Raw genomic sequence first — 16,757 nt, forward strand, 5'->3', positions numbered from 1 at the left:
CAGAAGTCAGGAATGGTGCAGACTAAGGAGACATAAGCCAGTAGAGATATGCTCTGCTGACTCAGGAATGAACTGGGCTGAGAGAAACCAACTTGGAATGCAGTCCTGGTGCTAAAACAGGAACAGAAAAGTCTTGGTGTGGAGGCTGGACCCCGTGCCATTGGAAGCCGCGATTTGGGTTTCCCGCCGCTCGGCAGCTGGCTGCCTCTACATCGGGCTCGGCAAGGAGAGAGGCACAGAAGCACTGAGAACGGGAGTCTGCGAACAGAGTCGAAAACAGGACGGACAGGGAGGCGTAAACTGATTTGTGGTAAGGTGAGTGAGAGAAACTGACACTCTACCACAGTTTGACTCCAGTGGAGGACTTTCTGGGCTCGGGCAGTCCTGTAAGAGCAGGGCGCTGTGGCGACTCCAGCCACACATTCCCCTCTCAGACAGGATTGGTGAAAAGTGCCTGGCCTGCGTGAGGCTGCTGGCGGACTCAGTAGGCTGGCCTAACCCAGATCCCAGAGCCTGATGGTGGCCCAGAGGGGTGACTCCCACGTAGGCTGCCTATTCCGCAACTCCCTGGTGTGCTGCCGGTGGGCGGGAACACCTAGCCAGCCCAATTCGATCAGGCTCTGACTGACAGGGAGGGAAGCTGGGCCTCCTTTGTAAGCTTGCATATATAAGGAACAGAGAATATGGGAAAAGGCAGCAACAAGAAAGGCTCCTCGGCCCCCAATTCTGAGAACCAGCCAATAGAGGACACCGCATGAATAGACATAAAGCACCATATAGAGAGCCTCATAGACCAATTCAGGAATGAAATTATCAATGACCTGAAGCTAGAAGTATGCAGAATAGTTAGAGAAATGCTAAGCACCACCCAGGAAAAAACAGATGGTGGAATGCAAGAACAGAAAAAGAGGGGAGAATTGTTTGATGGAGAAAACAGAGAAAGCATAGAGTACGTGAAGCAGGTTCAAAGGGACTACCAAGATACTAAGAAGTCTATCCAAGACTAGCATAATGGCTTGAAAGAAACTAAGGACAGACTATCTGAACTGGAGGGCAGACTTGTAATATGGGAGAATGAAATGAAAAACTTCTTAAAAATAACAAAGAAACAAACAACAATAATACAAAGACAAGAAGATGATAAGAGGAGCCATAACTTAAGGATTAAGAACATAAAAGAAGAAGTAGGGACACAAACAAGTGAACTACAAAAGCTACTCACAGAAATAATCCAGGAGAATTTCCTAATTTAGCAAAAGGTAAAGATACTCAGATGTATGAGGCATACAGGACCCCAGCTACCTACAACCCAAACAGAGCGACACCCAGACATATGATAATAAAAATTCCAGAAATTCAATACAAGAACAGAATATTAAAAGCTGTCAGAGACAAGAAACAGACCACCTACAAGGGAACACCCATCAGAATTACAGCAGATTTCTCTGCACAAACCATCAAATCATGAAGAGCGTGGGGGGAAATAATTCAAGCTTTGAAAGATAATAATCTCCAGCCAAGATTGAGATATCCTGCACAACTGTCCCTGGAAATTGATGGAAAAACAAGGTGCTTCCAGGATAAAGAGGAACTGGGGGAATTTGCAACCAGCAATTCAACTCTACAGAAAGTATTGCAGGATATTCTAAAAAAAGAAAAATACAAAGAACCCAGAAATAGTGGTGGGGAGGCCACAATGAATGGAGCAGAAAACAAAATGAAGAAGACAAACTGACAGCTAATGACAGAAAAAGAGCTCAACAGAATTGAGACACAGAAGATTGGATGATAGGAACAGCTATTTTGGAGAAAATGACATCTTAATAGGTAATACTGATTTAGTATCATCTTGTTTTGAAGTCTCATCTAGCTTTTGTTCTTCTGTCTCCAATGGTCTAAATAGGTTGTATCTTACTGGATCTTATTATGTACGATAGTATAAGCAAAAACCTTTTAAAGACAAAGAGATTATACAGAAACCATTGTTCATTTTCTGTTAGTCGATTCTAAATACTCTGTAATTCTGTCATTCTCTTAAAAGGTTTACCTTGTTTTGATATACTTAATGCTACAGTATACAAAGTTGTACTCAAGGACTTCAAGGAAAGTGTCAATATGGTAACTACTTTTGGGTGGGGATTATCTGGTGGTGAAACACTATTCTGCTTAAATGGTTATGTTTTGATCTGTTTCACTGCTATGCCCTCTTTTATCTCAATCTCCACTCCATTATTTACTTTTTTATTTTTATCCTTTTAATTAAAGGAAAAAAAATAGCAGGATATATTATAGTAACCCACTTTGACTTTCTATTATCTCGATTTGAAGCCCTGTATTACTCTCACCATCTTGTTTTTGACTGATGTTCCCCTATTCTGTTTTGCTGGATAGTATCAGGTTTGAAAGTTTAGGCATTAGCTGTGAAGATAATGAGATTCATTATAACCCCCATTCTCATTGACTTTTATCTACTTTTGAGCACCTACAATGTCTCCAAGGGTTTGGTTTTGTCGGTTGTGTTCAATTGTATTATAACTAATGATATAGGCAATTCTATTAGAGATAGCGGCAGGCATTATGGTAATCATTGTTGATCACCTTGTATTATGTTTTTACATTATCTATTATGTCTACCCTTTTGACTTGACCGATTCTGGTCTGTTGTGTCACACTTGGTTTTATCATCTTCCAAAAAAGCAATAAGAACCGTGGGAGCAATGAAACCCAAAATGTGTAATAGTCATTATACAAAAGAGAGGAAAAGGAAGTGCTCTAAATTATATAACTGCATGTATATTTAACTGTATAAGATAGAAAATGATATCACAGAGTTTTATTGGATCATTGAACAGAACTGTTTGCAGTATCATTGTTGGAATGTCCACTCTACAAGCTTTAATTTTGTGACTTGAACAATTATTTCTAAGATGGCAATATGTAATCCATTAACTAGTGATTTCCTACTGTTCAATTTTTTCTTCTGTAAATCTGTATAACTTGTACCCTTTCACTGTTTTTTTTCTTTTCTCCTTAAATAAAATTAAAGAAAAAAAAATAATAAAAGAAAATATGGTTTTTACACACAACCCCACAAGGAAAAAATAAACGTAAGTCATCTGTAAGAAGGCAAATGTATCTTAAGTTCACTATGTTAAGAGAAGTAAATCAGACACACAGCTTAAATATTGCATAGTTTCAGGGCTGGGGATTTAGCTCAGTGGCATAAGCGCCTGCTTTGCAAGCAGAAAGTTGTGAGTTCGATCCCTGGTACCGATAAAAAGGAAATAGACAGTATATATATATATATATATAGAGAGAGAGAGAGAGAGAGAGCATAGTTTCTTTTATATGAGAAACTCAAAATTGTAAGGAGCAAAATAAAAGATAGATGACATGAATAGGAAGATAGATCTTTCTCAAAGGGAAGGGGGACAAGAGTTGGAGGGGAGGAGCCAATAGGAGATGGAAAAAAGAACCAGCCATTCATGTACATGCTCCAAGTACAAATAAATCCTGAAACATGTACTACATATGTGTACTAATCAAGGTCACAATGTATCATTATTATGAAGTTTACTGAGAAGTATCACTAATTTATGAATTAGGATGTTTCAACAAGTGGCTAAAGGTAATGTTTTATGGAATTAGTCTAAGTAAAACTTTGGAAGAGACCTTTAAGTAACTGCTAAACTTAAGAATTTGCCATAATCATTTAATAAATACCCTTATAAAAGATCTCATGGGAGCAAGATAATTCCTTTGGATTTCCATCTCTTTTACCATGTGAAGACCAGTAGAGAGCATTGTTTATGAAGAATAAGCTTCCAACGGACCCCAAACTTGCTGGAGCTTTGATTCTGGACTTCTTGAATTGCAAAACCATGAAAAATAAAACTTTCTCTCATTTATAAATACTTGGTCTCAGTTATTTTCTTATAAAAAAAACACAAATATTTTAAGACTTCTAAATGGTCTTCTAAATGGCCTTCCTGTATGGACACTTGATAACTTGAATACATGGCAGATGGGATCTCAAGTGGGGAAACTGACTATGTGCCAGGCTTTAAGTCTGTCCGGGAGAGCGGTTTAGGTTTATCATCAAATTAGGATCAATGGAAAAATGTTTAGACCTACAAAAAATGTTCTACTTCACTTTGACTCCTGACATAATAAATTCTTTGAATTGTAAACTGATACGGGGGTAATAATGATACATTTAATTCCACTGAACAATTGTGTGGGAAAATAAAACCCAGAGCTTCTGCAAAGATAATTTATAAAGTTTTCAGAAAGCAAAAGTTGAGAACATTGATAATAGAGAATCACTACGATAGGCTGTAAAGCTAAACACTCCCAATTACAGAAGTCTCCAAAGTTAACTCAAGGATTATTTGGTTCCTCTTACATACATTATGTTCTGTATTTACTAGAAGCAATAAAGATGAAGAAACCACCACACTGTCTACGCCACTTGCTTTTTTAGACATCCCAACCCCACTTCCCTGTCTTCAGACAACTGCACTTTTTATCAGATGTTTTGGAGACTTCTGAAAATAAGGTGTTTTGCTTCCTCCTGGCTGACAATGTTGGCAGAATAGATTTAAAGGGAGAGAAACAGAATCAAAAAACCATTTTGTTCTAGGAATATGAGTGGGCTGCTGCTGTGTGTGGGGTTAGGGTTTGGGAATTGAATGGAAGGGATGAGATTGAAATATATGTGACTTTTTGGACGTTCACACTGGGCCTTTTTGCCATTCTAATTTAATGTTTTTCAGAACAGAGTTAAGTTGCTATGCTGCTTTTTCTTTCTTTCTTTTTTTCTTTCTTTCTTTCTTTCTTTCTTTCTTTCTTTCTTTCTTTCTTTCTTTCTTTCTAAACAGTGTCTCACTATGCAGTTCAGGCTGGCCTTGAGCTCACTTTGTAGCCCAGGCTGGTCTTGAACTCACAGGATCTTCCTGCCTCAGCCTCCCCAGTGCTGGGATTACAGGCATGTGTCATCATGGGCTCTTTTTAAAGGCAAAAATAGTTGAACTTCAGAGACAGTAAGGACAGTAAATGTAAAGCCAGAAACTGTTGATTGTACATTGAATCTTTCACAGGTCTGATCCGAAAATCTTTTCTTCCCACTCCAACTTGAAAAAGGAGAGAACACCCAAGAACACTGGAATTTTATTAAACAAAAGTATTAAAAATAGAATTGTGAATTTTCTATATAGTTCAGTCTAAAAAGATTATAACATTTTAATTATAATAGATGAAGCAATATTAAAATGACCTGGTTTTTTTAATGATAAATAAACCAATCAACATTAACAAATTAAATATATTCATATTTATAATTTTTATCTCTAAACAGTTGCTGAAATTCCCTGAAGATACCATGCATACAAAAAAGATATTCAAATAGCAAATTGTGTTACATACATGCTTCAAAGTAAATAAATGTTATCAGTTTTTAATTTATTTGGGGAAGGCATGTCAAATATTTTCCATTATAAAAATGTGAAATATTTGGTTAAGGAAAATACAAAATAAGGAGTATTTTTCAAAGTGCTTACTTTTGCTTGCTTTTTTCTCAATGATTTTACTCTATACACTACAATAAGAAAGTCAAATCAGTGACATAATATTTAAGAATATCATATCCTGAGTTAGAGCTCATGGGCTTTGCTAGTATATGATGCATATTCTGTAGAATGTATTTAGTCTTTTTATGTCTTGATTCTCTCATACTGAAGTGACAACCACTTCAATGGTAGACTATATTAAATAGATTGAGAGATTAAATAAACTTATGTTCCTTCTGCATAGAAAATTTTCAGTAAATGATTAATTATTGACACTTTTCACATATTTTGTAACATAATATACAATTTTAAAATTTTATATTTTATTATACATTTTAATTTTAGTATTTTAAATTCCACCCTCTTAATTAAAATGATTTGTATAATTATGTGAATTGCAAAGTAAATCCTTTATTTCAGTACTGGAGATTTAACTCAGCTGTTTTTTTTTTTTTTTCTTTATGTTACAGTTTTAGTAAATCAATAGGTTGCCCAGGCTTGGGGTTAAACTTTTCCTTGCTCAGCTCGCAGGAGTTCTAGGATAAAAGCAGTGTGCCCCAAGGCCTGTCTCGAATATTATATTCTTAAAGCTCAAAAATTTCACACTTATCAGAATATATTATAAACCTATTCATTATTTTACTTTACTTTTAAAAGATCCTTTGACCTTTTTTCCACCAATATTTGAGGGGGCAAAATCAAGTGCAACCTATGCAAGGTAAAAATATGGTCCCTTTGATAAAAACCAAACAGAAGGTCAAAGAAATCAAGATAGATTACCCACAGCTTTGCAGGCATGATACCAGCATTATTAAAAGGATAGAAAATTAATCATCACAGATATGTGGAGTTTTAAAAAAATACTGCTGAAAATGACCATACCTAATTATTTTACTGTAGGTGCAATGAGTATTTTACAGTGAAGTACAGAGTAAGAGGCGTTTTTGAAGTTGTTTTTCTTTAATAACTAAAATAAATAGAACCATGCTCCTATTTTATGACATAGGTATAACCATTTCACTTTTTTTGTGCTACAAGAAAAAACAATGGAATCCACGTGTCAAGAGACCAATTGCCTATTGTGTGAACTTGAAAGGTACTTAGATGTTTGCTCTAGATTAGTGATTCTCAAATCTGACTGCACATTAGCATCACCTGGGGACATCTGTATAAACAATCTGTTAATGTTGATGCTCTAGAGAGTCCGATTTGGTTTATTTATGTAGTGCACATGCATCAGTACTATTTTTCAACGTTCTGTCAGTTCTTCTAATGTGCATACAGAATCCATGTTATAAGTTTAAAACAGACACTCATGTATTTTATTAATGGCTTATCTTATAATGTTTATTTCATCATAAATATTAAATATGTATTAATATATTTTAAGAAGTATCCATAATGCAATTATTTCCATTGTTTGTATGAAATAGTTCCTTGATTATTATAGTGTTTAGCATACGATTGTCTTTCATACAAATGATTGAATTTCTTAATACGTTTAAAAACAAGCTGTAAAATTTTCTTTGCATCAAGTTTTAGCAACCTCAACAAAATACAGTATACATTTGGTACTAATTTATTCTCTTTTGGGGAAAAAATCATCTATACGGTGCATTGCGGGACATGTAACCATGCTTTTAACCTGTGGTCTGTAGATATACAGTTACAAACACAAAAACTAGTTTCAAACATTGTCAAGAATCCCTGAATGCGAGTCACTGCTCTTGCACTAATTTTTCCCTAGTCAGAGCCTGAGTAAAGAATACTGATTAACTATCATGGATTAAACATCCATATTGTCTTCACTTTCTTATAAAAGCCTCAATTAAAACAGCTCAAAAAATTGATAAGGTACAAAGTAATAGGGAAATTGCAGGCAGGATAATTTGAAAGTCTATATATGAACGAATTAGTCTCTAGATCAAGTTGTATAAACATCTAGAAGAATAGGGTTTACTGTAAAGATGTGTAGCCATCGATACTCTGGACCACAAATTTCAAAGATAGAGATCTAAGACTCAAAGGAAGGGAGTGACTCAGTTACTGGACAGTACCTAATCAATTAGTCCATTAGTTTCTGAGAATTCTCATTCTGCCTTATGTTTCAAGAACAAGAAAGCAGGGGATCATCTATAGATACAAGAAAAAGAAATGATTTAAAACACTATCAATTTGGTTCTCTGAAAAAAGTAAAATAAAACCATGGGTGAAACCAAGTGGTTGACAGGACTATTTAGAGGCTAACTTCCAATCATCTTTATGGAACCTCTTTAAAAATTTAAAGGTTAGCCAAAGATGACATTGAGCTAAGACAGATGATAAAAGAGTTAAGTGAAAGAAAATGTAAAATACTTAAGAAAAAAGCTAGTTCTAAAATATCATTATCACAAACATGATCAAACATATGAGATATTTAAATAAAAAAATACTATACTAAAAGACATTATGATTAAGTCTCCATAAATTACTCTCTCTTCTTTTTAACCCACTTAAGAAACCCAGCATGTATACAGTAAGTATCGTTAAGAAGACAAAATATAGTAAAATGAAGAGAGAGTAAAACTAATATATATTTTTTTTAATTCAGAAGTAAAAGGTTACCAAAGTATTAAGGGCTGAATTGCACCCTAATGTCTATGTGAAAGATCATTCAATACTACCACAGACTAAGACTACACTTGGATATACGGCCTTTAGAGGACATTAAATTTATAGGATATGGTTAAAATGGGTCCTAACTCAGTCTAACCAGCGTCTTGGTAGGAAGAGTGTATGTGGGCACACAAAGGCATACCAGGGGCTGTTCATCATGAAAACAGGATGGAAGAAGGTGCCATGTATGAGGAGAGAGGTCGCTGAGGACACCAGAGACTATACTTATGTTTTTAAAGCATTCATCCACAATTTTGAGTTTGAAAATAAATTAGCAATAGAAATGCAGATGAAACAAATGAAAAATCAGGTTACCTTTGCCTGTGGCAAAAATAAGGTTGAATATGAAAGGAAATATAATCTTTTACACTAAAGGGCTTGTGTGTTCATGGCATTTAAATGGAAATAAAAATATAATCATGGCACAATAACACTAATGTACTAAGTCTCAGGCTCATAGGGGGAAAGTCAGTGTATGTAGTACTGACCAGGCACAAGGATCTACATTCCTATCTTCTCTATGTGACTAATTAATATCTAAGACTAAAACTGAAAACTCACAGAATGTAAACATTCTGCACAAACATTGAGCTGGTTACTAGAAGATATGTTTAGGAAAGTTTCCCGTGTGAAGCAAAGATCAGAAGTGGTGTTTAAAAGAGTAAGTTATCTTTACTTTGCTGTTAATATTTATGAAAATTTTTAACTGTTGAAATATTTTCTTAGAAAATTTTGACAAAAATTTTTTAAGAAAATCAGTCATGTGACTTTACGTCAAGCCTGAGCTTCTTTTCAATCATATCTACTGATAGCTAGGATCAAGCCTCTGATCTCTCTCCATTCACTCATTCATCCATTCATTCATTCTATCAGTCTTGTATTTTTAATTAAGCCATTCATGATTGATGCAATACACAGTAAAGGGTTATTTGCTGCTCCTCACTGATGGTGCACATCTTTTTGTATAGAATTATAAAATAAATGCTCATATACCCCCTGACTAGAAATTCAACAGCTAGCTCATTGCTAAATTATTCTAAGACTGAATAAGATCACTTTCTCTCACCAGCCGTTTGGAGTTTTTCCTCCTGTAAATCAAGTAAAGGAGTCACTGGGGAGTTCAAATGTCTTCCTTGAACTGAATGTGGAATTTTCTTACCTGCTTACATGCAGGAAAACTTGCAAAAATTTAACCAGAGTTAATTCTAGCTTTGAGAATCTTTGCTTTGAAACTAAGTATGTCTTCACAAACATAGCATTTTATGGATCTCACTATAGTAAAATGTGACCCAGAAACAAGGACATTTAAATCTCTGACAAGAATAAGAATTCAGATGAGTAGATAAATGTTTCTAACTGTTACTCTTTTGTCACCAATGAAGACTTCATATGCAAGGATAGAAAAAGATTTTGGCAGCTCAGATCTTGAACAAAAAGTCGGATGAATTCCTCAGTGGAGCAACAAAAGACACATCATTAGTCCCTTTGGAGGTCTTGTAAGTACATTAATGAGCCTTGTCCTCTGATTCTTATGAATATAAAACTCCTTGGCTTGAATGTATTTCAGTGTTCTAGACAACAGTTGGAGAACTGCCTGAGAAAGCATACAGAGTAAGACTACTTTTATGTAGACTGTTAGGAGCACATAGTTCCAGACTGAGCACAGATCCTCTCTCTATTTTTCACTGTGATAATCACTTCTGACATTACAGAATCTTATCTTTGTTTTTGCCCTTATATCTTTCATTTTCATAAATGAGGTTATTAGATTTGTGCTAATTTGTGTTATCTTCTACTTAGTGACAAATGCCTGCTTTTCAGGTGAGTTAGTGTCTCTCAAATAGCAAAAAGAACAAGAGTATTTTGACTACAAAAGCTAGAAGTTTACCTACATGCATTAGTAAAATCTGTAAAAGCAAAAACTGAGTTCATTTCTTTAACAGACATATACTGGAGTCCTAGGAACTCACTGAAGCAGAGATGTGCCGTTTAGGTATCTTTATCCCTGAACTTCCCCTGCTGTCTTTAGAGTTGTGACAGCATTAATAAAGAAGTAGAAGAGGAGGATAGCAATTCCTTGATGACTTAAATTTCACTGGAAGCTTGCTTCAGAAAAATAGTCAAATGTGTCCTAGTATAAAAAGTGTTAGATTTTATCACCCTTTATAACAAGGCCAAGACCCACCATCTGAGGCTTCTCTCCTCATAGCACATGGAAGGCTCTAAATAAGGATGTAATGCTAACAGACTGTCTTGTATGGTCAGTTTATAAACTCTGTAACACACCTTAGACACCATGTATTTGAGAGAAAACTGACTCAGATTTAGCCAAACTCTTGGTGTGCTCCTCCAGTGACTATACCCTCTAAGGAATTCTGCATATCTAACACTTCAGGATGTTTTACAATAAAGGTATAGTTTCATGTTACTCTTCCAGAAAAATAAGAATTTGTGTGATTTCTCAAAGGTATCACAAATATTAGATAAAAGCAGATCATATTAACATATCAATCTAATAACTGGAGTATTACAGCCACGTAGGTTAAATATCACTCTGTTCAGAGAGATTTAGTTTAGTATCTCTTGCTTATCATGTAAGTTAATAATCATTTTGCTGCTGAGTAGATAGCTGAGTTTCACCAAGATAATTTATAAGCATGTGTCAATAGAATAGGTTCACAGAGCAGGAGTTCTCCCCAGGTGCCCCTTTTTCCTATGTTTCTTGATTACCTCTCATTTTTTGCATGTAAAAATCTCAAGATATGTATAGAAACAGATGAAGCACTCATATGTGTGAAGCATAAAAACATGCATACAGGCATGTACACACACAGAGAAACCAAGTAAAATGAAGATAACAGGGAGGGTATTCAGTTTTCTGTCTTTTGTAAGGCAATCCATGAATACATGAATTAGTATTGACACTGAGAACAGGCACTTACACTCTTGTGGGTTAAAGTTCCGATGGGTTTAATGAGCATGCCTGCTAGCATTTCCTCATTAAACTCTAATTCTTTCCTTTCAGTTTCTGAATTCCTTCCACTACAAATTCAAAGTGAAATTAATTTTAAAATATGCAGGAATCACCGTTTCCAGAAAAAGTCAGACAACTACATCATCTTCAATGTTTTTAATAATGCATTGCACAATACCCTTCCTTCACAAATAATTTATTTACCACCTAAAATGCCACATTCTGAAACTAGCTATGTAATCTTAAGAAATCATCCACAATGATACCAAAGACAAGAGAAAGCTTTCCAGAAAACTGTCACAGTTAATGTCCACAAGACATCCATTCTCAGGCAATGCAAATGGAAGCCAGAATTAGATAAACATTTTCTCACCGAGTACAGAAAACAATAAGATATGACAACTTCAATTATGGGTAATGAAAACAACTCATATGTATAGAGTTTACAAAGTTTTACACATACATTGCCTCGCACAAACTATCATTATTCTAATCGTTATTTTGCTAGATCACTAGAAAGCAACATTCCTAAGGGTATTTTACTACTTGTCGGGGTAAAGAGATAGTGATTTGTGACAGCTGGTCAGATTAAAAGCAGCCAGACATAACAAAAGATTTTGCTGAATGTTCAGCTTCATTGTCAGAAGATGAGAATCTTCATTCCAAGGCTAGGCAGTGCCTTTCAACTGATCAGCCACACCAAGGGAAGTAACCTTCAAAGGTACCTAAACATCAATTAAGAATAGAACTCTTTGCTACATCCCAGTTGTAGAGAGTGTAAATCATCTTAGCTAAATTAAGATGTATTTTAAAAATTTTTCCAAGTAGTTTTAGACTCCTTAAGGAAGAGGAATTTCAGTAAGACAATTATTAATCTTAAGGAGAATTTCACAGATTGAAAATTTGAAGAGAGTTCTCGAAGTCTCTAGTATGAAGTTTTGAACGATACATTTTGATGGGAATGAAGGTGATCATAGCGGAGTAAGGGAGATAAAGTACAGAAGACAAGAGACAAGAATGTGTGATGCCAAGGGAACTCTGCAGGTTTGCTATTTAGACTGAATTTCCACACTGTACTCAAAATCACAGTAGGCTGGGGGATGTATCTCAGCGACACAGTGCCTACCTGTCAAACATGCGGTCATGAGTTGAATACAAAACAAACAAAGAAACAAAAAATGAAAAGAAAAATAAGCACTCCAAAAGACTGTCTGAATATTCAGGGGTGTTTTTGTTTGTTTGTTTGTTTTGTTTTGTTTTGTTTTCATTTCGTTACTTTGAAGATTTTGTAAGGATAAAGTAAGGGAACAGGAGAATCTTAGTCTCAAAATTCAACAAGAACCACATATAAACATGTTTTATCCTCCTTGTCATTGTTTGGTCGCTAAAAATGCAAATCCTAAAAAATAAGTATCTCTATTCTTTCTCCTTTTTTGGTTTAAAAATAAAGCAATTCTATTTTGTGAGGAGAATGCATAGTTAATAAGGAACAAAGGGAATCATGTAAAAATGTGAGATGGTTGTCCCAAACTTTCATTTCTATTGATCTGGTAATCAAGAAGTGATGCTGTAATCACTTCAATAAATATTTTCAAGTGTCTACCATATAGCAAACATTGCTTTGAGACCCTATAGACTTTCAGCAATGAATAAAGACAGACACAAAGTATCTTCCATATGAAAAATAAATTGCATATTAAGGCCATAGTGTTCCATAAAGAAACATTCAGAGCTATCATATAATACTGTTTCTTTATAATGCACAAAGAAAAACATAATACCTGTTTTTAACAATTTCCAGATAAGTAATGAAAACTTTTAGCTTCTATTTTAAAAATTTCTATGAATATTTAAATATTCTATCCTTATAAATATATGCCTTTACAAATATTATGCCTTATTTATTTATAACATATACAGATAAACTACTTTTGAAAAGTATATTGGTTATGCATTAAATTAAGTAACTAAAATAATAGCATCCAGCAACTCAACTCCTTAAATACAAAATATACTTAAGAGATTGAAAATTCCTAGAAGCAACGATTTCTCATCAAATTGCTGAAAATTTTCTATTTTTCAGGAAAAAATGTAAATGAAATTTTTAAATATTCAATATTAACTTAAATGCCATTTACTTAGTGGTGATTGTTTTCTTGTATTTTACCTATGAACAAAGTGATCATCTAACTTTCATATTTCAAGTGCAGCAGGACAGATAGGAGGCTAGGGGTGAGTAAGCAAAAAGAATCAAAATGTGATATGTATATATACCAATAGATTAATAAAATAAATAAAACAGAAGAGAGATAAAAAGAAATACAATTTCTTACAGCTTACATAGACATTTCTATACCAGAAAAATGTGGTTAATAAATTTGAAATCTCTTAGCTGTGAACTGTAATAGAACCAGAGAATTCCCCAGGAGATTTTCATGCCTATCACTTCTGAAAGAATAGTTGTTAAAACAGAGTGTTTGCGAAGACTTTTAAAAAATATTTCAATAAATAATATTGACAGTGAAACAGATTAAAATTCAATCCTTCAGTGTCAAGAGCCCATGTTATATATTTGCTGTACTATTGTCATGAAATGCATATCTGTCCTAGGGCTGAATGTAGAAAGAAACAGCTGCAATTATAATCATAGAAATTATTTAAAACGACATCACAAAAATCTATCAAAGAAGTCTCTAGCATTAGATCTATGGAAAATAGCTAGCAACATATATTTTCCCATAAGTAGAGGCAATATGAAAGAAAAGAAAAACTACCTAAATTGGTAGATATGAACCTTTCTAATTGTTGTTTCTTTGAGGTATTAATTGATTTTTTGCCTCTTTGAAGTGTTTGGGTTTCCAACTCCTATCATTTGTGATGACCTCATGATCTCTCATATAATAAGTGAGATGTTGCATTAGCTACTTTGATGCCAGAAACCTACAATCAGTGTGGGATGTGAGGCTGTCTGAAACTCAGTCATTATTTTTTTAACAACAATACACATCCTAGCTTTGGATCCATTTATATTCTTAGTCAACATCAAAACAGATGGAGGGAAATTTTAAAAGTATTTCTATATGAAATTAGAGAAACTTACCATAACCATCATTATTAAATGAACCTACATAGAGAAAAAAAAAAAAAAAAACTTTGAATGATGACACATAAGCAGTAATATGTTTAATACATTTCCTAAAGTCACAATCCAAAAACTTTCTGATTTGATTTATTTATTAAACTACATTAAAACAATATAGATTTTACATTAAGAGTATAATTATGAAAACATTGTTATCCTTAATAAGTTCAAACTCTATAAGGATAGAGACACATCTGAGCCTCATGCAAGTGTTAAAATATGAGTTTGTATCAAAGGATAACGGATAGTGAAAAAAATAAAGGATTAAATCATTAATAATACAGTTGTTAGGTTTGGATCTAAAATGTCCCCCGCCAAAGTCACTTAAGTTCAGAGGCAGAGTTTGTGGAGGGTGATTAGGTCAAGAAATGCTACACTCTTAAGAGAACTGATGAGTTCATGTCTTGGTAGTTCATGGCTTGGTATTGTGGTGGAGGAGGTAGAGCTGAATTGGAAGAGAGATGGATAACCAGGAGCATGCCTTTGACAGTCTCTCTCTCTCTCTCTCTCTCTCTCTCTCTCTTCTCCTTCCTGATTGCCCCAAGTTAAGTAGTATTTTTTCATCATCTGTGTCTGCCACAATCCACAGATTGAACCCTCTGACTATGAACCAAAATAAACCACTCCTTTTTTAAATTATACCAGACATTTTTGTCTCAACTATGGGAAGTTAATTAATATGAGGAATTTTCAGCTTAAAAGGGAATAAATAGGCATTTCAGAAAAAAAAAAAAAAACATTAAATACACAAAGGCAAAGTCAAGAAAGGCATGTATTTTCAGGAAAAAAATATAATTAGTTCATTATTATTCCACTACAGGTTTACATTGGAGAATATCAGGAAAACTGTTTAGACTGCTATCATAGAGTCACTTGTATCCAGATTAGAATCTAATCTTGTTTTCTAACAGATGTGGAGAATTCATTATGAGTCTTAAGAAAAATACTCTTATTGTACTTCTCAAATTTTGCCAGGCAAACAAGGAAGTAGAAAAACAGTATTTTTTAACCCCCAGGTTTGAAATTACTTCTTACATTTTTTATAGAATCTTTTTAAGTGTAATTTTATTTTCTATATATCAGGAAAAAATGTTTTTCTTAAAAGATAAACCTGAAGATTAAATGAGATGTTTATTTTCAAAAATCTGTATAAATGAGCTAGGTCTTAAGAAAAATTAAGCTAAAATTATGAATAACAATATCAGTTGGATAAAATTGATAGCTGAAGTTAGAGGAGTAAATGGGAAACAGGGAAAAACGTGATTGAAAGACAAAGGAGTTTGGAAATACATTCAGTTGCAAAGTAGGAAGGGTGAGAAATATAGGAGTCTTAACATAAGAAGAAAAAATAGTGCGATCTGCAGAAAAAGAAAAAAATTAAGAGGTATGCATTAAGGAAATTGATCTCTGGAGTCAAGGCCACATTTCATGCCTCCATTTCAAACTGAATGACACCCCTGATACGTTTAACCACATTTTGGGGTGTGCATAAAAGCTAAGTTAGTTACTCCTATAGAGATCTCTTTTGTAACATGGATATGTGGCCTGCTCCACATGATTTTTGTAGAAGTTGGCATAGTCAAGATGTAGTGTTTATTTGACACTTGAAAATCTCTTACAGTTACCTCTAGGGTAAAGGTGCCATGATCTTAGAGACAAGCAAACAAATGCTTCATTTCTGTACAAGTTGCATAGTCCTCGATGTGCATGGGCATCATCTTGAAGGAAAGTGTTGCTACAATTCCTGATCTCTCTCCTCCTCCCATAAGACCAGCAGCAGTTGTGAAACTCAAGCTGAGCTGCTTTCGACATGCTCCCTTAGTCACTGTATTTTGAAATTCTTTCAGGTAAGTGAGTCACATCATTGGATAGTGCTATGATTTCAACATGGTTGTTGTCTCCAGCTGCCCATGAGGTTAAGGTTTGATCTCTTCGGAGGTAATGGAAACTTTGAGAGGTGAGGCCTTCAGGGAGGTCGTTAGGTCATTAGAACTATTGGCAAAACTCGTGAGCCCTAGTCTCTATTCTGGATTCAAGGTATACTTGCTTGCTGGTCACTAGCTTGATAAGCTACTATCTGCTGCTGATAGCAGATAAGAACATCTGATCTCGGCCTTTGAACTGGAAAACCATGAAATAACCTGTGACCTGTATTTCATTATAATAACATAAAGCATATAAAATACATAGTAGTATAGAACTACTACATAGGAGCCATATTCCATACAGAATAATAGGGGAAGTGCTCAGTTTTGATGAGAGCCTTGTAGCAGGTCATTATGAACCACCTGTTTGTGTTCCTCCCAAGTTTATTCATTATTGCATCTGCAATAGTGTTTGCAGATGAGGCCTTCGGAAAGGAATTAGAATTAGACGGATTGATGAAGGTGAGACCATCTTCACAATAAGGTTAATATTC

This window comes from Cavia porcellus, unplaced genomic scaffold, assembly GCF_034190915.1.
Source record: "Cavia porcellus strain 051 isolate PalLab524CR breed Dunkin Hartley unplaced genomic scaffold, mCavPor4.1 scaffold_30, whole genome shotgun sequence".
Taxonomy (NCBI): domain Eukaryota; kingdom Metazoa; phylum Chordata; class Mammalia; order Rodentia; family Caviidae; genus Cavia; species Cavia porcellus.